This window comes from Aquila chrysaetos, chromosome 20 (genome assembly GCF_900496995.4).
Source record: "Aquila chrysaetos chrysaetos chromosome 20, bAquChr1.4, whole genome shotgun sequence".
In the NCBI taxonomy this organism is placed as follows: Eukaryota; Metazoa; Chordata; class Aves; order Accipitriformes; family Accipitridae; genus Aquila; species Aquila chrysaetos.
In genome coordinates, this window is record NC_044023.1 from 21,322,918 (window position 1) to 21,345,691 (window position 22,774).

At 40.4% G+C, this 22,774-nt stretch overlaps 1 protein-coding gene across 2 annotated transcripts in view; it reads left to right on the forward strand.

Annotated features, from left to right (window-relative positions):
- Positions 1-22,774, forward strand: part of CHL1 (cell adhesion molecule L1 like) — a 141,332-nt gene that overhangs the window by 35,759 nt on the left and 82,799 nt on the right. Inside the window, exon 1 of one of the 2 annotated variants that reach the window (XM_030043957.2) lies at positions 12,171-12,543. The exons of the other annotated variant lie outside the window; for it this stretch is intronic. The gene's annotated coding sequence lies outside the window, so the exon portion shown is untranslated. Of the gene's footprint in view, positions 1-12,170; positions 12,544-22,774 lie in introns of those variants that run through there. 2 annotated transcript variants of the gene reach the window in all.

Here is a 22,774-nt window from a genome sequence, read left to right on the forward strand (position 1 = left end):
GGATGCCTCAGTTCAAAAAGGAATCTGTGGGTTCCAAATAGAGATTATGGGGAACACTTGTCCTTTTACTATATGTCAGACTGATGCTTCTGTGTGTCCCCATTTATACCTGCAAACAGGTATTTGTAGGTGTTAGTTTGCATGTGCAAACACTGAGCTTTGCCTATGAAAGATATGAAAGCAAAATTCCTTCTGGGATGCTTTTTTGGAGAATCACAGAAAATTCATCTTTGTTTAGTTTGTTTTTTTTTTTTTTTTTAATAAAAATCTTTTTCAGCATAAAAAGGCAACAAAAGGACAACATCAATGGGTTGCTTATCAGTGCTTTGCATCATGTTAATACTGTAGCCAACAGTAAATTATGTAGGCATTATACTGGAACAAAGGAAATTATACCAGAGGTTTTATTTGAGAGGATTTTGAGTTTCCTTGTCAAGTCATGCAATATGTGGTTTGCCTTATTTGCTGGCTAATGTGAGGCTAGCTGAACAGTTGCTCTAGTTTGCACAGGGATTCTTCTCTTCCCCAGTGCATTGGTTTCCTTTGGTACATTATTTAATACATACCAGAAAAATAGGAAGATATCAAATAAAGATAATGCATTAATGTACCAAATTGTTATGGCTCAGACAAAGAGCCTGAGTGTTGCCTATGCATCACGTGAAGTGGTCACTCGGAGCTGAAAGCCCAATTCTGTTTTTCAACCCACCAAGCAATAAAAGACACAGCAGTGCTGAGGATGTTGAATTTTGGAACAGAACAAACGGGTACCTGCTAGGAAGCTGCTAAAATAGCAATAGTCTGGGACTGGCAGTGTGTAACAAGGGACATACAACTCTACCTGCTGAATGCGATCTGCTCCTCCATACTCTCTCTGATTTCTGTATTGACTGCTGTCAGAGGCAGGAGAAAGGGCTAAATGCTAAGGCTATTCTTAAATTTTTAGTGACGAGACTAGGTTCGTTAGAGCTCTCATCAAATGGCTTTCAGTTACTATCAGTCTGACTTGTATTTGAATTGATGACCTTGAGATGAAAGGCTTTTTATTCTATTACCCATCTCCTGAGCCATCAAGTCTTTAATATGCCGTGTAAAATCAGTTTTCAGATGGTATTTCTTTTATATAATATTGTCATTTATTATTAACAATGTCTCATTTTGAGTGCTAGTAGCTATAATTGTGCATAATACTAGTTTTGTTATTCCTATTATTTCAAATATATCTGCTATATGACTACATACTTGTAGACACGGAGAAAATAGATTGGTAAGAGACTATAATCCAGGTATATATAAATGAGTTAATAAAATCACAGAAAAATACAAAGTTAAAATATATTCAGCATCAGCAAAACTCGTTCATTATTTCAGTAAATTGAAATATAAAATTCTGGTTTGATGCTGAAATAAGCTTTCCTGCAAAGTACTGTATGGGACTACCAAATGCATAGTAAATTAAGACAAATGAATAAGAATATGTAATACAAACCATCACAATGAAGGAAGTATATAACATGCCACCCTCTTCTTTCTGAAAGGCTTTTCCCTAAAGATAATATTGAGTAGACCATGTTAAGAAACCAATGTACACAGGAGTGTTAAACAGAAGTGTGACTACGTATCTTTGTCTATTTTGGTTTTATTTGATTGTGTTTCTTAGGAAAAGATAAAATTGGCAGCACTGGGATAAAGAGGCGCCTTTGTGGACTGATTCTTTGCAAACTCTCAAGCTAATTGTCCATATTTGGCCTGACTTGCAAGTTTGTAATATGAATTTTAAAAGAAAGATAATATGAAGCTGGTGCTGTATTGGGCAGCGGTAGTCAGCTGTGCCAAATTAAATGATTCTTTTACCCTGTTCCAGAGGAGATAATGTTTCTAGAAGATGTTATTTCTTGTTTTTTTGACACTGAACATGTTAGAATGCAAATCTGGCACAAAATCTTAGGGGGTCATCCAGTTCAGCTCGCTGGACCGCACTACATAGCCTGCCTCCAGGAGAGATGTTTGTGTCAAGGTCTTTTTAGAAGCTTCCAGCGATGGGTCCCAGCAGCCGTCTTGGAGATAACGTATTAAAATGATTAACTATCTATACGGCTCAGAAAGCTTTTTGTAATATCTGTCCTTAATTTTCCTTTCTGTGAATTAAGGCAGTCACTACTCATGCTCATGAAATACAACTGATTGTAGTTTTCTTAATTAAAACCTGTTATGTATTGCAATATTGCTGCTATGCCTGGTTTTTGGTCCTCTCTCTTTATGGAGTGAACAGATATCCTTCTTTCTAGGTCATGTTTTCTAAATCTCATATGAATAATTACCTCCTGTGTCCTGTGGTGAACATCTGTTAATATTTCCCAAAACACTGCTTGTCTCTCTGGCAGCAGACTCTCGTTGCTGACTCATGGTTAGGTTTTATCCTTGCTAACCTCCCTCTTCGCTCTCTATTGTTACCTACCCAATAAAGCCATTTTAGAATTTGCACTTGATTATTTCCAAAGTAGGCAGGACTTTGCATATCTTTTTATTAAATTATCTTCATGATTTCAGATGGTTTTTTTTTCCCAACAAGCTGAGATAATTTGTTATGCTACTGCTATCCTCCAGAGTGCTTGCAGATCCTCCACACTACATGTGACCTAAGTTACTCATGAAAATATGGGACCAGGTGCAAAGACCTGTGGAGATACACTGGTGTGCTCCCTCAATTTGGAAGCAGACAGTTGAAAACTGTTCTTTGAATGTGTTTATTGTTAGTCTAAAATAAGAAGTTGGTAAATCTGCCTTCCTGTGATAGAGGAATATGTTTGTCTATTCAAAATGTATCACATCTAATTCCTTCTTATGATAGGGCAATTATCTTGATAAAAAAAAAAAAAAATGACTGGGTTGACATGATTAGTTCTTCACAAATATATTTTGGCAGTTTCTTCTCACTTTATATTTCTCTAGGTGCTTATAATTTCATTGTTTAATCATTTGTTCCTGGGTCTTTCTATGTTCTGAATCTAGACTGTGTAGTCTTCCTTTTTCCCATTTCTAATACTAGCTGCTGTGTTTGACCACCTCTTACCCTCTGGGACCTCAGCCATTCCCTGAGAGTAATTACTAAAAAGTAATTACTAATAGATTAAAGAGAACTTCATCTGATACCTGAAGTATTTCAAAATAAATTTAATCCTTAATAACTTACTTACTCAGTTGTATCTTACCCACGCAGTCTTTAACTCTCTGCTCAGCTTGTGTTCAAGCTCCTAGTTAAAATGAATTATATTGAGAGTCTGGACACTGTAAAACATCTTTTTGTGAAGACATAAGGAAAAAAGGTATTGAATATGCCGACCTCTTATATGTGGAACGTGATTTGCTATTCTTTCCCTATTAGGTAATGGACCAATGTTTCCCTTTATCTTTTAAATCCCTTTTTGCAGGAAAGGTAGGAAGGGCGGATCTTGTCATCAAAAGGAAAAGGTTCTTTAGTAAATGACCATCTTTATTTTTTTGATTAATTACAGTTAATTCAACTACTGAAGGGTTAGAAAAACTCATTAAGATTTATATGAAGTATTTCTTATTGCTTAATTAGTCTTCATTAGTTGAACTGGAAGACTTGAAGATTCGTATTTTTGTATTACTCACCGAAACCATATTAACCATACAGCATTAATATGGTTTCTGTACGCGCACCGCGGTTGTGGTTATGTTCTCCGATTGCATTACCTTCCCGGCTGTGTTTTCAGCACCTTTTTGCAGTCCTGGTGTCTGAGCCTTGCTCCGGCAGGGAATGTCCCGCTCCAGCAGCCTTGCTTAGGGGATGGTTAGTCGCTCCGAGGTGGTGCATCTCAAGTCTAACAGCAGTAGGAATGAGACTGGCGGGGAGTGGATCTTTTGGCAGTCTGAGCATCCGACACGTGGGGGTTAGAGGGGTGGGGAGGGTTAAGCTGTCAAATGTCTCTGAAGTTGTTGTGCACTGGGATATTTAGAGGCTTATAGCTCGATAACACCGTGATGGTTTTTTTTCATGATGATGGCAAAGGGCATGTCCTTGAGACAGGAGGCATCCTGTACTGAATTTGGAGGGGAAGGGAGACAGAGCTCTTCCAGGAAAAGAGCTTAAGGATTTGTATTATGTGCACAAGAAACCAGTATATTTTTGCTAGTCTTCACCCTGGGGAAATGCAGATCCATTTTGGTTGAAATGAGTCAAAAGAAAAAAATAATAATAAAAAAAAAAATAGAGAAGTGTGGTGGGGGAGGAGCAAGTCCTCAGATGTAGAAAAGGCAAATGTAAAGAGGCCAGTTTCCATTGTGGGTAGGGAGGAAGGCCAAAACTGTGGCATGAATGAGTGAGGACAGACATTGGAGAGACACTAGCCGGTGACCGAGCCAGCAAGCCCAGCCTGAGGTTGCCGGGGTGGCCACTGAGGCTCCAGCTGCTGGGAAGGAGCAGTCCCTCGGTGGGTACATCCAGGACTGACAGAGCTGTGGTTGAGTCTGCCAAGAGAGTAGATGACTTCTTGAAGTCCTTTCCAACATGCTGGTTAGATGAGATAATAAAAATTAGGTTTGGGCCAACTTTTGAAAGGGAAAGTTGTTACCAAAATGAGCTCTTCAAATGCATGGTTTGTTTTGTGAAGGGTTTTTTACATGTGGGAAAAAATGTGTACAATCTTGAGGCTTTACCACAACACTATATACGAATATGGATGCAGTAAATTAATGCATTGGTTGCAATATTAGTTATAGATTTGGACAGCGTGTAGTATAGTGCAGTACTCTGATGTCCACTGTAGAGAGTAGAGAGTATTAGAATAATAAATGAATGGTAAGTATAATAAATTTATTAAAAAGATGTGATAAACCATGCGTTATAAGATTCTCTTGAAAAAATATAGCTTATTTTTGTTATGTTTTAGTAGTTTTTTCTCTTTCCAAGTCCTGCCCCCATAGACTTGAATGTTAATGTATTTCATTCTGCTGTGAAGAACAGTCACCTTTTCTGCAATGCCACTGTCCAGTTAGGTATTTCTGAGGCAGATTTGATAACAGGTTGCATACAGTTCTGTACTTTGGAATAAAGGAAACTATTTTAAAAAAACCCAAACAACACAGTACCCTCCATGAAATGAAAAGATAAATTAATTTTCTGAAAGTGGCTGAGCTATTGAATTCCTTTTCTAAATTCATTCTTTGACAGAATAGTATAAGCAAATGCTAGAGAATGGAAAGTGATTAAAAATGTAATAATTAATAGCAAAAAGTAGATAAGCAGATGTTATGTGTATAGATTTGCATCCTGTGGCATAAAGAGGATTAAAGAATTAATTTACTACTGGCATTTAGTTTGGAAAAGTCCTGAGGCCAGTTCACATAAATAACACTCCTAATGTGCGAGGACCCTAATGAAGTCAGTGGGGCAAAACCAAAAGAGTCAGCTGAAGAAGAAGAATAGGCAAAAAAGCCCCCCCCAGTTTTTTTTTTTTTCTTATCAGGTAAAATACTAAGTTAATAAAAACTATGAAGATGATCAGACTAGAAATTGGAATTACAATTTTCTTTGAATGTAGTTTGTGGTAACTAGGAAGATTTTGAAAAGAAAAATGATTGCATAAAGAGATATGATTTGTGAACCAAATTATTAGTATTAACAATATTTTATCTTGAGGCAACAGTAACTCAGTCTGTAAGTGATGAGGACTTGCTTTATTTTCTGACAGTCTGAAAACTGATTCTGACACCCTGATCCATCCTTGATTGGATTAACTGAACTGACATTTTTCCAGAAAAGAACAAACAAAACACACGGCATCCATCCGGTGATGAGTCGACAGAGGCGGTGTTCACAAATTCCCTCCTCATCAGCCCGAGCCGTGGCAATGTGCCAGCTCTTATTAGTATCGGCCCTCCGTTTCAGTTCCCAAACCACATATGCTTTGCAAAGTGCTCATGTCTCCCATGTATGACAAGTGCTTAGGGTAGTAACGGGAAAATGTGTGCAGAAGTTAATGTTTGTCTGGAAGGACTGCTGCTTTCTCCTCAGTCATTTTATCATGCGTTATGGATGCATGGTACGTGTCCATGTGGATTCCTGTTTTCCGTGCCACCCGAGTACGCTGAGTAGACTTACAAAATTATACCTTGGCTAACCAAATCAACCATTTGTTAGAATCTTCAGCCTTGAAAGTCATTGCAACTCCCATTTCTGAAAGCTGACGTCTCGCTACAGAATGACTTGCATGCCCGAACCTGGCTTGACAGAGATGTGACAAATTACTTGGGCATTTTCTTTAAATGCTTCTATACTATTGACAGATTTCCTCAAACCCCATCCTGTCATGCTAGATCAAAATTGGTTGCAGTAGAAGTTATTCCTGTGTAGCTGTAAGATAGATTGTTGTTCAATTGTACTGACAGCCCGTGTTTAGTCATCTGTTTATTTGGCTGTACCATCTTCCTTGGCTGTGTAGAAGTAGGATTCCCAGGCGGGCAGATATTTCTTGGAGATACCTCACTTTGCATATTTCGTCACTACTACCTTTGAAAAAAGTTGTTTGCTTCTAAACACTTCCCTGCTAAGCTTAGCATTTTATAGACTGCCAAAAAAATCACTGATTGTGTCTGAATACGGCAAAAGAAGAAAAAGAGTTCTTACTAAGTGGCCTAATGCACCTTTTCCCCTTTAGCGTAGCTGTTGTTTTGTCCTTGCATACAGGGCTAAGGGTAAGTACAGTATACCAGCAGCTACCCCGTGCCTGAAATAATTTGGATGGAATTTATTATCATTAGCATGCAGAAAGGGCAAAGCCAGTTGCCGCATGAGTTCATTACAAGGGAATTATTTCCTTATATACATTTAGTAAGAGTCAGCCCTAAGTGATGTTGCCTCATTAAATTCAAGAACTTCGAAACTGTTATCGCTCTTCCAGATTTAATAGGCATGCTTTTTCCAAAGGGTTGCTTTTCTATAATCTGCCGCATAGCATGCAGACACCTGACAGATGCTCAGTAGATTTCTGCATCTGATGAGGGTTGGAGCTTTGATAAATGTAGAAGAAGGGCTGTCGGAAAGGCCTGAGGTGTGAGGGTGCAGGGATGCTGCCACGGCAGATTTTGCACGTACCGAGAGCTTGGAAGAGGCTGCTGTGAAATAAACATTTTTTGTTAGCTGGTTACCCGACAGCTTGCGTTGGCTGGAGGTCACTGCGTGGTTTCTGTCGTCATACGAGAAGTTCTGTCTCTGAGCGAGGGGTGAGGAGGACACCCACTAATAAGGGACTCAGCGTTATATCCTCAGTGTGCCACGCTGGAAGACAAAGGGACGTTGTCTATGCTCATAATCCCTCATTTGAAAATTAATGAACAAATGGCAGGCTACAGACGTGATGGCTATGAAACTTCTTATATTGGGCAAGAAGTGCTTTCCCACTGAGTGCTTTCTGGTTAATGATTTAGTTTCAAATTTGAGTAAGTCTTTGTTGCTGTGCAGTGGTTCTGGGCGAACTAGTTTTGGGGGAGGGACAGACCTTTTGAAGGATGCTTCACGCCCACATTAGCGAAATACTTCTTTTTTCTTAATTCTATCCAAGGCAGTATCATGAAATCATGCAGATTAATGATGCAAAAGGCCTTTCTGATCATCTGTTGAACTGCTCTGTCCCTACAGGGTGGGTTTTTTCATTAACCAGCTTTGGTTTACATTTCTACAATGCAGATTTATGTAAAAAGTTAATAATACCCATACAGCACAAAATAACAGGGAAAGTAATTCTCTCCAGGTAATTAGAAATGGAGCTTTTCTGTAACCTGTGAACCTAAAAGCCTGATTTGCTTTCCTACTGACTTGCATTCCCAATTGCTCTGCACGGGGCAGTGCTCCTGCATCTTCTGTCTTCCCCAGCAGGCAGGAGATAATACTGGGTTACTCACAGCCTATGTTGTGTACAGGCTGACTGGCTTGCCAGTAAATATATTGAGATTTGCCAGTCAGCTGCTCTCAAACAGAATTTACAATGTCCTTTCTCTCAGTGGAGGCACTAGTTTGAGTTTCTTTCCTTTGAAAGTTCCCTGTTTGCCAGCGATTGAGGGGTTTGGATAGATGGGAGAGGCTGCACCAGTGTAAAAAGCCCCATTTCTCCAGCCAGCTGTCCCAGAAAATAGCATTTTTTCCTTTGCCACCGAAAAAAGAAGTCCTCATCAAACCAATCTATTTCAACATTATAACCTTTATCCCCCAAATAGAGATGCACAGGTTTTGCCAAAACCCTGCTCATTACACAGGATTTTCATTTCTCTCTGAAGGGCTTACGCTGGAGCTTTTACGTGCAAGTGCGGTGGGCGAATTCCCGGGAAGGGGGGGTGTACACAGGGTCCCCCAACGCCCCTGGGGTCCCCTGCCCTGTCCCCAGGGCTGGTGGCCGAGGACGGAGTCAGCCCTCGCCGATGGGGGACGACGCACCTCCCTTGGGGGGGCTGGAGGGGAGCTGGGGGTCACTGCGGGGGGAGTTCGGGTAGTTGAGCATTTTCCAGTAAAACTCTGAAAACCAAGCCTGGCATCCGTTGAATAAGTGATAACTTCACCCTGATGTTCTCAAGATGATAATCGAGGCATTTTACTTTTTAAAAGAGCGTTTTGGGAAGCAGCGGCTTTATCAAAGATTTCAGTATGTTAGTGTTGTCAAGGCGCTAGTGGAAGCACTGAAATAGCGATACTAAGAAAGCACTTGAAAAACTTTTTGCTTTGCAGCTAGAAGAACTGAGACCAGCTCTTGATGCCACTCATTATTAAACGCTTTCTTTAGCAAATGGGCTTGAATACAAACATAGTCATTCGTCTCCCTCTGAACTGCTAATGCTTTTGACATATTTTTTGAAGTTCCCGTCGTGAGCTGTAGCCTTTGGACTCCCTGTGGTTTGCTGGCAATGTCCAGACCTGAAACTTTATTTTTCCTTCTTGTAGTAAGTATTAAAAATCAGTGAGAAAAGGTTGCTTGGTATTAGGATTAACTTGAGCTTCAGTTTCTCTTCACTCCATTTTCTGTTCAAAGTCATTCTCACACTTGCAAATCGAGTGACCAGTCATTTAATGTAGTGTCTGATGGAAAAGTGCCGCCCTGGATCCCACAGGAGTCGACAGCCGTAGTCAGGATGCTGCTGATGGGAGGATGATTGTGCCACGAGGCAGCAAATGAATGTTGTGCCGTCAGTCGATGAGAAATATATCCAAAAAATGATCATATTTCTGTGAAAATAGTAAGAAGTAGAGAATAATATTTTAGATGAAAGGTTAAAGGAATTGGATTTATTTGGGATTTTTTTCTGTGTATGTGTGAAAGGGTAAGAGAGTGTTTTACTGCAGCCCGGTAGACCTGCAAAGAATAAAGATTTTCAGTCATAAAATATCTAATTAATCCAATTGATTCATCTTCTTGATGTGCGTGGTGTCCTTTACAGATCATGTCTGTATATCATATATATTTATATATTTATGATAGAAAGAATAAATATTGTATTCTATATTACCATGTAATGAGCTCTGACATCCAAAGCACAGGTTGGCACCCTGCTCCTTAAGGACTAATGAGGTGTTAATCCCTGCACCATTACTGTGTGTATACATAGGAATATTAGTTTGGTATTAATCTCTTCAGACTTCCAGGACTAGTCATCATACCTCATTTCATTGACAACAAGTAATCATAACATAAGGATATTGTTTAATAAATTATTATGAATTGTTATTTTTTGACTGTTCCTGTGTAGGTGGTTGTTCAGTTCCCTGCTGAGTTGTCCAAATTAGTGATCTGGATGCGTCAGATAACATCATTTACTTGTTTTAGAGCAAGACATGAGACCAAATCTCTTTTCTTCCTATTTCCAGTGATAAAATCCTTGGGTTTAGTTGACTTGTCAGATTTCTCTGACTCAGTTGTGGGTTTTTCTGTCGTTAAGTCTGTCACTTTCACCCATCTGCAACCCGTTGCCTATTTGAAAAGAGGGCTAAAAATACTTACAGGCATTATCTCAACAGTCAGTTGCAGAGAGACAGCAATTTGCTGACGTATCAAAGGCAGGTGCACACTGACATGGGCTACAGAATTTAGAATAATCAAAAATAGTCTACTGATTGAAAATTTAATAAAAAGAAAAGGTGCTACATCTCATAAGTTGGTAGAGGGTCTTCTGGTGAATCTTGAGATCTCCCTGAAGGGAACCTGGTCATCTCTGTAACACAGATTTGCAGCCTGGGTACATTCAGTGTAGAATAATGCACATGTAGAAGGTCCTTTCATATTGGGCTAACAGAAACTCTGTTAGAGGCCATCATAGCCTAGTATGTACTTGTTGGAAGTGATCACACTTGGGTAGTTTTAGTTACTTATGCGCTACATACAGCCTCCTAGAAACCCTCCTCAAAAGTGAGTGCAGATATAGGCAATAGGATGCTGGTACCTGAGAAAAATGAAAAAGTAAAGCATTGGAAAAGCTTGAGATTGCCATGACAGTCAAAGACAGTAATGAGCTGAGTTTGGGAATGCATTTTAAAAATATTTAAAATCTAATTTGCTTGGCTGTAATGGAAGAGAGAATTAAAAATCTTTCTTGGCCGAGTTCAGCTGACTTCTTTTAAAAGAAGAGTTCATTGCATAAAGGGTAGAAGCCCAGACATTTTAAGATCAGGCTTTGCAAGTACCACATATAGGAAAATATAGTGCTAAACGCTTTCCCCTTGACAAATGTGGTTCTGCTGCCATATGATCCATGTTTCCAGCTCTGGGATGTATCACCCTGAAAATTGCAAAACTAAGTATTAAGAAATATGCCTTGAAAATGTGCCAGCTAAGTTCCTTAAAAGGATCTGAGAAAGGATGACTCACTACTTAAATGGCCATTCATTGCATCTGCAGAGCATTTCAGGTTAAATGCTCTGAAATAGCCATGATTTCTTGTAGAAGCTCCTCTGTGTTGCAGAGGCAGTGCTGCAGCCGCAGCCCATCGCTGGGGTCCTGGTGAGGTGGGAGGAAGGGAGGTGGCATCGTCCTGGAAGAGGGACAGGGTCCAACAAAAGCACCTGCAGCCATCCTGAGCAGTGAGGAGGAGGAGGAGGAGCACCGAGGCTACCCCGAAGAAGGTTTGAAATTTCTGAGTTGATTAAAAGCTGACCTAAAGCAGGTTTTGGCTGTCAAATGGCTGGTTAACCACTGGGGTCACCAGAAAGGAGCGTATATGAAATATTGTCCTCTTGTTCCAGTGTGCTGTTTATGGTGTTGCGAGGCAGGGCTTGGGCATCGCAGTGATATATCAGACCACTTTGGTGAAATGTTTGTGACCTGTTGATGCGTGGGCTGTAGCTGGTATTTCGTATCTATGTTCGTCTCTCCATCTTCCTTTGCTCTCTTTGCTGTTTTGTATCACAGAGCCTTCTTTAAAGCACATCTTCGTATAAGATCAGGGGTTTTTTTCTATTGAGTCAGTATTTCTGAATTTCTATCTTAGCCCAGATGTTTTGTGTTTTTTTGGGGTTTTGTTTTTATTTTTTCTTTCTTTTTCTTTCTCAATAAAACCTGCTTTTTCGACCTCTCACAGCTGTTCCCCTGAAAGCTGTGAGCTCCTAGGGCACAGCTATGCCTGACGTCCCTTCATAGCTCAATATGCCAATGAGGCAGAGTTGAAGTGACAAATGTTGAGCTAGTGCAAAGCTGAGACATCTGAGTTTGTTCTCAAGTGTCTGGTGCTTTTTGCTTGTTAAAACACATATAGAATAGCCTTTACTGGAACAATTCCTTTCAAGATTTCTGTCATCTTGGTCATACAGGAATTTGATTTTTGCCAGTTGTTTGCTGACCAAAACCACCAGACTTTCTTTACAAAGTACCTTTCTGGTATGGAGTGCTTCAGTTTTGATGAACCTAAATTCAGGTGCTCTGTAGGAACCCACCTTTCAAAAAACACTAACTTCATCTACTGAAAAGCAGATCCTTTTAAGCATTTATCAGATTTTTAGAGTATCCTACTACAACCATTTGCAACCTTGAATAGTCTCAGCTGGCACGGGTAGGTAAAACCACCAGTAATGTGCAGGCTCTCACGCCTAATGAGGTCCGTGTTTAGCTGCTGCGGTACGTGCCAGGTTTTGACTGACAGCCTTTTTTGCCTCCTTCTGAGTGGAACCAGCTTCTTTCTGTCTTTTCAATAAACGGAGCAAGCTGCGCATCAAGGCAGTGTCTTTCGTGGTTATTTCTCATAGCTTCTGATCCTTATTTGAGGAACCTTTACTGAATTTTTCTATTTGGTTGGGTGCACTGATATGCTTTTGCTTCCTGTGTTCAATTATTCATTTTTCTTCTTTGGACCTTGAGAGAAAAATAAACCGGGAAGAATCCAGTTATATGTGCTTCCAGATTTTCAAGATTCATCAAAACTGTGCTATAGTCTTTTGCAATTCCTTATGGAGGAGGGATCCAAACTCTGCTGAAGTCAACATGAATCTCTTGCTAACTTTCATGATACCTTAGAGGTCATTCCACCTTTGGCTCTATATGGACAGTAAGTAAAAGCAAATGTCAATTATCTTTTCAGACAGAGGTCCTTGTAGAGATACCACACTTAATGGGACTGTGTCCTAGGTTGTTGTCCTGAAAGCTCAGAATAAAGGAACTTAAATAAAATATACATATTTTATTCCTGCTACTAGAAAACTCTCATGCTAAGAAGTTTATGTGGGACAGGTAGAGAGAAGGAAGGAAGAATAAGGAGGGAAAGTAATCCATTGCTTAATGGTGGTTGAAACTGGGGAGGGCAGAAAAATGTACCTGAAAAGAAAAAAGAACAGTTATTTTCTCATAAACATCAAAATACGAATTCAGGTTGACATACCATCATCTAAATCCCAACAAATTTGGATGAACTCTTTTCTTCTCTAGCATGTTCTGTGGAAGCCAGTACAAATAAAGTTCTCACTTCATCTGATCTGAGGCAGAGGGACAAAATCCTTGAGTACATCCCAGCGCATTTTTGGGTTGCAATAAGAAGATGTGAGGGGAAAATGGACATGTATGTTGATGAATATTATACATGTTGCCATGAGTGTCAATACATACTACTCATGTATGAAACTGTGTGGAAAATAGTATAAGTTTTCTTTCTATCTACTGTTAGGTGTGATTGACTAGAAGAAATGCTATGATTTATTTTACAAAGTTTGCATAATAGTCTTATTTGCCTCGAGTTTGGGAAAGAAGGGGAATATTCTATTTACTAATCACAGAACCGATTCTAATTTTAGGTATTGATTCCTTTTGTCTCTGTTAAAGTGTCTTGTATTCTTGTCTGTCTCCACCCTCAAATCCAGGTCTTTATGTGGAGCATGTAGGTTTATGTTCCACAGGTGTGTGTTTTGCAGTGGTAAACCAATATTTTCCTTTACAAAGTATAAGCAGAGCAATTTTGCCTCAGGTAAATTCTTTCTCTCGGAAAACCCATTCAATAATGCTTCAGGGCTTGTATCTCAACATGAAACAGAAATCTGTCTTGCTGGTAAGATGTGAGTGAATTTTCATGTCTATGACAGCTGAAGGAAAATTAACAGGAAAAAAATTATACTCTGTAGGGGGGGGAGAAGTAACTGAACCCTCAGAATATATATATGTTTTCTTAGCTCTTGACATGAATTTCTGTCTCCTCTGAACTGCAGCTCTCACACACCCATCTTGAGCCTTTCCCTATTTTCCTGCTGGATAAACCTCCCAAACCTGTATTGGATTTCTTCTTCTATCTCCTTCTCTCAGCCTTTGTGAAAAGACAGCATTATGGTGAGGCTGTCCTCCTTGCTCCGGGGTCTGAGTCTGGCGGTGCTGAATGATGTCAAGTAATCTGGGGGTTTAGTGAGAGTTTTTGCCTGTCCTGGGGTATCTCTGGAGTGATGCAGGACATGTGCGGTGCTGCTCATTTTGGTGACCAGCGCTGTTCTGCTGTGTTGGATGTATACGCTAATGAGCGGGAATGGGTACATATCAGTTGTCTTTAGAAGGAAAAGAGACATTTATGGTGGTGAATTGTCTTATTCTAAGGTAGATGCTGTGTTTTTTAGCTTGGACTATTAAAAAAGAAAGATTTTTTTTCTCTCTCTCTCTTCTTCTTTTTTTTTTTTTTTAATGTAAGGTCAGAGGTTTGACTACGTTGTAAGGTACACACCTGAGTTTTGAATCCGTCTACTTCTCTGTTTTGATAGCTGCATTTTTGGTCACGATATGGTATTAAAGAGGTTTGGTCTCTCTCCTTACTTAAAGCTGGAGGTTTGGTCTGCCATAGCTTTCCAGCATAGGCACCAGGCTGGCGCTCACAGCAGTGTCGGTCTGAGGTGGCTATGCATCAGCAGCAGAGCGTGTGACTGGCTTATAATTAGTTTGCATTTCTTTACGGCTCCTCTTTTAGGCGGGTGAATTGCATAACTTAACATGAGTAATGCTAATTATTTTGGATCTGTCATTGCACAACTGATGATGAATAATGCAGATACTGCTGTGACGCTAAATGCAGTTGTTGGGGATGTTTTGCCTTTTCCCCTCATCATCTGTCTTGAAGTATTGTGACATTGGGTGACACAGATAAACCTGAATTCTGTAATTAAGTTTTATCGTAACGATCCTGGAAAATATTCAATTTTGCATGTTCTCATATTTTAAATGTGGCTTAATGAGTCTTCCAGCTTTCCTGTCTGCTTAACACACTGCTGACATTTCTCCATTTGGATAACAAGATTCAGTAGGATAAAACTATCTTCAAAATGCTCCACACTGGCATATTTAGGTTTTCATATTAATGGAGATATTTTTCTGCCATTAGATCTATCATTTTTTTTCCATTTATCTGTGGAAGGACAAGTCAGGCCTATTGCTACGCAGATAACACCAAAAGATGAGGGGGAAATTTCAGTGACTATGAATTTGATTTTTCTAAAAGAATTCACCTTATTTTCCATGAGCGTCGGTGTGATTAGGATTTTTTGCACTGCTGCTTCCAGAAAGCAAGTTTTAAGCCTCCTTGTACAGGCTTTTGCATTTGCAAAAAAATCACATTTGATGAAAGCAGTGACTGAAACCACACTCCCTCACTGTAAACTGTGCACAGAGCCAACTGAATATGTAGCTATGCAGAAAAAGCTATGGTTAGGTGGGATCTTCTCAATTTTTTCCACAGTATGCCAGCAGAACTGCTGGCTGCCTTGCTAAAGAAAAGACAGTTGTGTGTGTTGGGTGAGGAATTTGTGTATATTCAGCTTGGCTGTCTGAGCTGACACCCGAGTTATGAGAGCTGTCCATAACATGTCCAAACTGGGATATTTTTAGAATTAAGTTGATCCCCTTTAGGCACAGAAACTTATGAATTTAACAGTCTTTTTTTTCTTTTTTTTTTTTCTCCCTCCCCCTCCCTCTTTTTTTCCCCCTGTGGCTGTTTAATATTAAAAATACTGCATCTTTTGGTAGTAAAGTCAGCAGGGATCCTCCTGCTGCAGAGGAGAGCTGGATGGTAATTATCAGTGGTACAGGGTTCCCAAGCCCCTCGCCAGAGCACTGCCTTTGAAGCGGCCGAGACAGCCGGCGCGGTCGCTGTGCCATCGCACCTCGCCACGTGCTCTCAGAGGGTTTCGGGCTCTCCGTGGGTGCAGACGGGCCACGCTGGCTTTCTCGGGCTCTGCGAGTTTGTCCTCGTGGAAAAGATGCCCCAGATTTGCTCTGGCAATGAGGAAAGCTTAGCCTAATTTTCAGAGTTGATTTCTGTAAAAGGAGGACATGCTGATGGCCAGCTCTTTCCCAGAAGGGAAGGTTTGAAGGATGCTCCAGGACTCCAGAAAGGTGACTTTATTCAGTCTTAGACATGGAAATGAATCTGAAAGTATTTTTGTTTTATCCAGCTATATCAGAGTGCTTGGGAATATGAGCGACATTTCCAACCATACTTTTCTGCCTCAGTTGCAGTTGGAAAGGCTATGGAAAAGGACTAGGAAAAAAATTGGCTGTTAGATGATTCTTGCTATAGAAGAGTCCTTTGAAGTTTAGCAGCTTAACTTCCCAAAGTCACGAGCCATTCAGGGGTGATGTGTGTTGCAGTACAAACCAAGTTGGTTACTTCAAGAAAATAAGTTAATTGAAGATGTATTTATTAGCTCTATGGCTTGAATTCAAAGATCTTCAAATGCGAAAGAAAGTGTTAAATTTTCCCAGTAGAAACGTTTATAATGGGAAGAAATAGTTTGAAAGATTGGCCTTTAATTTCTAGCCTAAGGCCAAACAGAGCAATCACGTGTAGACATATCAGATGTATTCTGTGTATAGAATGGTAAAAAAATCTGTTATGAAGCATCGGTTAACGTTATCACGTTATGATTTTTAGGTATGTAATTACAATCATGGAGTATTTACCAAGTGTGAATACTTACATTCCAGTGATTTGTTACCAAATTGGACATGGGGCTTAGTTTAGATTAAATTCAGAAACTTTGTGTTTGAAAATTGCTCTGTACTTTATGCCTTGTAGACATAAAGTGCAGAGGAAAACCATGAGAAGATGGAGAGGAAATAAACACCCCATTTGTAGAGATAATGATACACTTATTTTTCTTTTTTAACTTACAATAAAGGTCCATGTATGATAATAGAAGCAAATCAGCTTGACCTAAATCCATTGCAAACCAGAGGTGCACTACATATATTGAAAGGGAAGGTTAAGCACCTTAACCAGGGTCCTGTGGAAGTTGTTTTTTGGACTTGATTCTTGTGAGACTAAGCCTACGTAATAAGCATGAAATATTAATTAGGCTACTGGTATATTATGAAATAAAGGTGGTTTAGCATTGAGAAATGAAATTGAACCAGATTTAGAAGAAACATTTCAAACTATTTTGTGCAATAGGCTAAAGCAAATATTGACTCACTAGTACGTTAATGCAAATAAATTAAATTATTAGGGATTAGTGACCAGTTTAGTCTATAGAGAATCCAAAGCAGAAGGCTTTAGCCCTGTCACTAGTCTTCCCTGACTCATCTTCGGCTGTAGCAGCAGTCATGTACGTCTTCTTCACCGAAGCACTAGTATTCTCCAGGGACATCTTTGGTCAAATTAGTCTATAATCTTTCATAATGTGCTCTCCAGAGGGTCTTATTACTAAATGCTCTTGATAAGTAATAGTATATGCAAAGTAGATCTGCACTCGTAGGTCCTGTCATGTAATAAATGATTGAAGTATAGCAGGGAAGCTCGCTACAGTAAAACCTCTATTAGCCAAACCCAAGTTAGTAAAATTGTTGTAATCTGAAATTCAGACGTGTCCCCCAGGCTTGCTTCTCCACACTGCCCTGGATTTTCAGCAAGTCAGGATCATTCTCCAGTGCCAGTTTTGTTCTCTGGGTCCTGGCGGAACGAGAAGAGGGAAAAGCACCAAAGGAGTAAGAAACAGCGAGCATTTTTTGCTCCTTTTGGCAGGGCGAGGCCTGAGGCGTGCCGTGGAGGTGGGACGCTGCACCGAGTCAGGCGTCGGTGCTGCCAGTGTGACCTTATCGTGTCTGGTGGACCGTGTGGGGAAGCAGGAGGAAGGAATCGCTGGAGATCTTCTGGTTTTTTGTTGTCACTGATTCCTCCAGAAGGGAAAGTCTAGGATTTTATTTCAGTTGTGTTTTGTTGCACGTGCCTTCTAGCTCCCGCCAGCCACCTCCAGACCGGAGCCGTGACTGGAGCTCCTCTGTGTGTCCCGAGTCCCTCCGGTTCCCTGGTTTTCAGAGCAGCAGTGAACATTGGGAACCCAAGTGGCCGTCACTTTCACTGGTATCCTGGTTTCCCGGTGCCATTTCATCCGCCCTGGAAAGCCCGCTGAGCGTGGAAGCGGCGTGCCCACAGCGCTGTGCAGGAGCGGGCGGTGTTCCCCGCTCAGCTCTTACAAAGCCTGGAATTCCAATAATTTCACCTTGCTGAATGTCCTGGATACTTACTCATATTACTTGGGTTTTGTGCACTTTAATTAATTATTTTTATAGGCTCAGAGGCATTGTCAATTCTTCTGTTAAACCCCCATGTAACATTTATGAACTGGTACAGGGCCGATTTAAGCATCCTTTTGTTTGTAATCAAAAGCCTGGATTTTCTGGCAAATGTGGAACAAATGCACCTCAGAATAAGGCTTAAGTAGTACTTTCAGGCCATGATTAAATGTATTGTTATTAGAATAGACATGTTTATCCCATGGGAAGTCCAGGGAGCATACTCATTGCACGCAGGTCCCATCCTGAGAAACTTATGGTGTGGATAGAGAAGGTGTCCAAAAGATGGAAGAAGAAGGTACATCACGGCTGGGTGCAAAATGGTTCGGTAAGATCGCATATGAAGTCTGTTAGAGTTGGGATCTCAATTTCTGCCCGCAGTCCAAGACCATCTCCTTTTAATTAAAAGCGCCACAATGATTTGGGAAAGCAAAGGACTGCAGTGACAAGGTCAGATTTCAGATTTGTAATCCGCATATTGTCCTTTTCTGAGCTCACGTTCTGCCTCGCAAACATTTCATCGAGTGCAGGAGAAGCGCTGGTTTGTGTACGAAGCTGGCAGAGTCGAAACGCAGACTGACGTGGACCTCGGCTGCCCACTCCTGCCTGCCCTTACTAACGAGAGCCTTTGTTTAGGTCCAGCAATTTTGCTAGTGCCCCATATATATCATTAGGAATCACTAGCCTAATTTCTTGTTTCATTATGGATGACAAAATAAAACATTAATAGGTTTTTTAATATGAAATGGAAGTTAAATATTCATTATTTCTTATTACTTCAATGTCAGTAAGCCTTTAATATGCTGTAACTCAAAGAGTCTTCTCTCCGCTCTCTACTTGTACCATTTTAATTTACGAGTGTAAAAGTCACCTAAGCGTTGCTTCTGGCCCATTTCATTCCTCAGCAGCTCCCAGCTGTACGTCATGTCATCGTGTGTCCTCATGGATGGCTGCTCACATGCATCATGAATGTTATCTGACTTCTGGTATGCACTTTGGCTTTGGGCTAACCTCTTCCTAAAGCTGAACCAGTCCTCGATAACTGCTTTTTCAGTATGTTTCAAACGTGTGATATATAGAAGAAAGGTTACGTTAGACGGGGAAAGAGAAGCATGGGGCCATCCATGTGCACATACTGTGCCGGAGGGGTTTGCCATACAGTGTCGTGGTGGCCGGGGAGCTGTAAAGGGGTGCCATGTTCATAATATAACAACAGTAGCCGAGATGAGAGGGCCCGGCTTTGCAATTTCTTTCTTAAAGCTATTTGTGTCCTCTTTCACCTTTGCAGCTCCTTTTTGTGTCTGGATAGTTATCTTATTCCTTTATCCTTCCAAGCCAGCTTTCATGCAACTTGCTATCCTAAATTGTCCCCTTCAGATTTGTTTTTATTCTGATACGATGTGTTCATATTTGTGTCTAAGTGAGTGTACTGAAAACACTGACTGCCCATTGTTCTTTAATCCCAACTATTTTACATAAAAATTGCATTTGAATGCTGTATGTATTTTTGTGGCATCTCTCCGCAGAATAGGAGCAGAATCTGTATGCTCATATATGAAGTCTTCTTTGTGTCTTAGTCTTACTCAGAACCCAGTCATAACCAAACCCCGCTAGTTAACACCAAAATACCATAATCATTAGTTGTCTAAGTCATTGTATGTCCCTGCAACTATGGTCTTAGGTCTGCTGATGAAGAGGAGCAGCGATGTGAAAATCAGCATTGGAAACAGAGGGGTTTAAGATGGGGAAAAAGGTATAAAAGTTGATTTTATTTATTATGAATAACCAGTAATTATGAATAATGGGATAAGCGGGCCTGTAATTCAAGCTTCTTGTCATACAAGTTGCATCCCGTAGATCTGGGGACCGAATTTGCAGCTGCTAGAGCACAATAGCACCTTTGCTATCCTCCTAAAACTAGAGCTACCAGTGAGTGCTCAGTGCAGGTCCTGCTTGTGGGTCCTGGTCTCTGCCTGGCCTCAGCACAGTCCTCGATGCCGAGTGAGCAGGCTGCTGTCCTGGCATCACTGTCCTTAATACCATGCAATTCCTCACTTTTGGTTCATTTCTTTTGGATTGCTGGATGCAATGATCACAACATCCTGGGGGAATAACTGTTTCATTTTAATAATCTAAATGCAGTTCATTGCACTGAAGCTATAATGACACTATACAGTGCGACGTTACGGTTTTATGCTATGTTGCACCTGGGCATTTTCAAGTAATAAGTTCTTCACATCCAGGTTGAAGAGAATTCTTTATCAGGTACATGATCTCCCCTGAAAGAAACTGCACATTTTGCTTTCTGTATGATTAAATATTTTGCTACCAAGAAAAGCAACCTAACTGTTAAGCTGGTACAATGACAGATCTGCACTACAGCAGGCGCTTACCTGGCGAGGTGATTGCTGTTCTCTGATGGGTTGGATTTTTTCTGTATGCAGTAGTATGCCGAGGAGTAAAATTAAGTTGTCACTCGTGGTACAACCTTAGAATGAAAGATATTTTCTTTTCACACAAACAGACTTCCTCACAAGTCCAAATTTCTGACACAGATGAGATACGAATGCTAATTTCTCACTACTGAGTGTTGTGTTTACTACCATGAGCAGGGCCATGGGTGATTTCAGTGTGGTAGGAAGGAGCTGGAATAGCAATAGTCCTAGAGAGAAACTCCAGCACTTGATGAAAAAATAATACAATCAATTAATAGATAATCAAGTGTTAATAATTTAAATGAACTTGGGGATGAACGTTGTTAATATTTAAACATTATTCTGATAGATTAAAATTAATCACAGTATTACCTATCTATCTGGAGGCATACTGGGGATAAATTCAGGTCTACCTCCCAATAGAGAGGATTTCTGTAACCCACTTCAACATCAGCTTATGTTTTGTGATTCAAAAGACGTTGAACATATTTCCTACATGTTATCTACATTTTTACAAGCGTTCAGGGAAAAGAACCTCAATGTCTGCAATGAAATACATTCAAAAGGAATTGTTTTTTGCTTTTTGTTTTGGGTGGGGTTTTTTTGAGAATTCAGAGGGTGTTGCTTTGCTACTGCTGCTTCACGTGACAAAGCGAGAGAGTGACCCGGCCCCGGCAGTGAGCGCGGGCGATGTTGGGGTGCAGGACCTGAGCCCCAGCTCTGTCGGCGCAATGTCAAGTGCCTCTGGTGCAATTCTGGTCCACGGGAGCAGGTGGGAGATTTTTGCAGCTGATGTGCTATTTGTGTTAGGGTTACTCAGACTGGCTGTGACATTTGAAGTCTTGAATGAAAGAAAAGCAAGTCTACATGAAGGTGCTCCTTCAGGTGTGTGAACGGAATACTTTAGACTGCTCATGCTGAATTTATAAAGTGATGTCTCTTGATTACTCCAGCTATTTCTCCAAAAGTTTTTCAGTGCATGTCCATTTTAAATTAGTTTTCTTGCAGTATTTCAGTCCTATAAGTTGCTTCAACTAACACTGCAAAAAGCTGGATGATTACTATGTTGTCATGTACTTTATTTGTAAATCCTGAATGCAGTAGTAGGATGTTTGAATTCCATACTTGCCTTTATTTTTTGCTAAGGGCAATGTCTGTTATATTACAGGAGGAAATCACCTCTTTCATCTTTCTTGATCTTTCCCTTTCCAGCCCTCTGCCCTTTTCATATCATAGCTACAGCTGCAGATATTTTTATTTTATTTTATTTTGAGAGGCAAGTGAGTTCCCCCAAATCATCTGTGGCATTACAGGTCAAGACGGTTATTGCCCATCTGAAATGGCAAGAGTGAGAGGTCAGGGAGCTTGAGGAAAGAGCTAAAGAGCTTTGGTTGTACTAAACTGGGTGTAATGTTAGGCTAGGTGGACCAAAGGGGCCTGGGCAGAAAATGGCAGATTGAGTAGGCTGCGTACAGTAACATATGAACCACTTTGGAAAATGTAGTAGGTCACCTAAGGAAGCAGGGCACAAACTACGCAAGATCATCTTGGAATAAAGAGTAAAGAAGGAAGCATCTTTATTTTATAGTCTGGACTTTTACACATGCATTCTTTTTCCAGGTAATTTTAACCTCATAGATTCATAGCAATGAATATATTTCAGTCTTGAAACATGGCAGTTCTCCAGGTCCTTAGAAAAACTTGTTTCTGTTGTCCTCATCCCCTTTCCCAGTTCACCTTTCAACTCTCAATGCAATAATTTATTGGCAGCATTTTAGATTCCAATAGTTAGTGCTTTATTCAGTGACTCTGGAAGAAAGGCCAGGATAAAAATTTGGACTCATGAGAGAATCCAGAGGTTCCTCACAGGTTTTTGCTTTCATTCAAATTCTTCTGCTTCAAGGCACCAGACTTCTTGTGTTTTGTGTCATCTGGGGTTTTGCTGTAGTTTGCTCCTGTAACGGGTACGCTGTTTGCTACAACTCACGTCACAACTGTATATTGTTGGCAAAACACACGGTCACTGTCTCCTTAAATGCTCTGACCTCTAAAGCTCCATCATCTGGAGTTAAGGTCATCTTCACATCAAGTCAATGTTAGAAGAAAGTTCAAGTCTCGGGAGGAGTAAACCCTATGAGCAGCAGGTTGCTCATGATGCAGCAGTGTAAGTGACTGTCGTTCAAGCTGATTTATTCCGAAATTACAGACTTGCAGATATGTGAACATCAGATAAAGATAAGTGTTTTTTTCAAATCTTTAATTTGTCGTGGGCTTACATGCTAGAAATATTAGTTAAATAGCATAGAATAA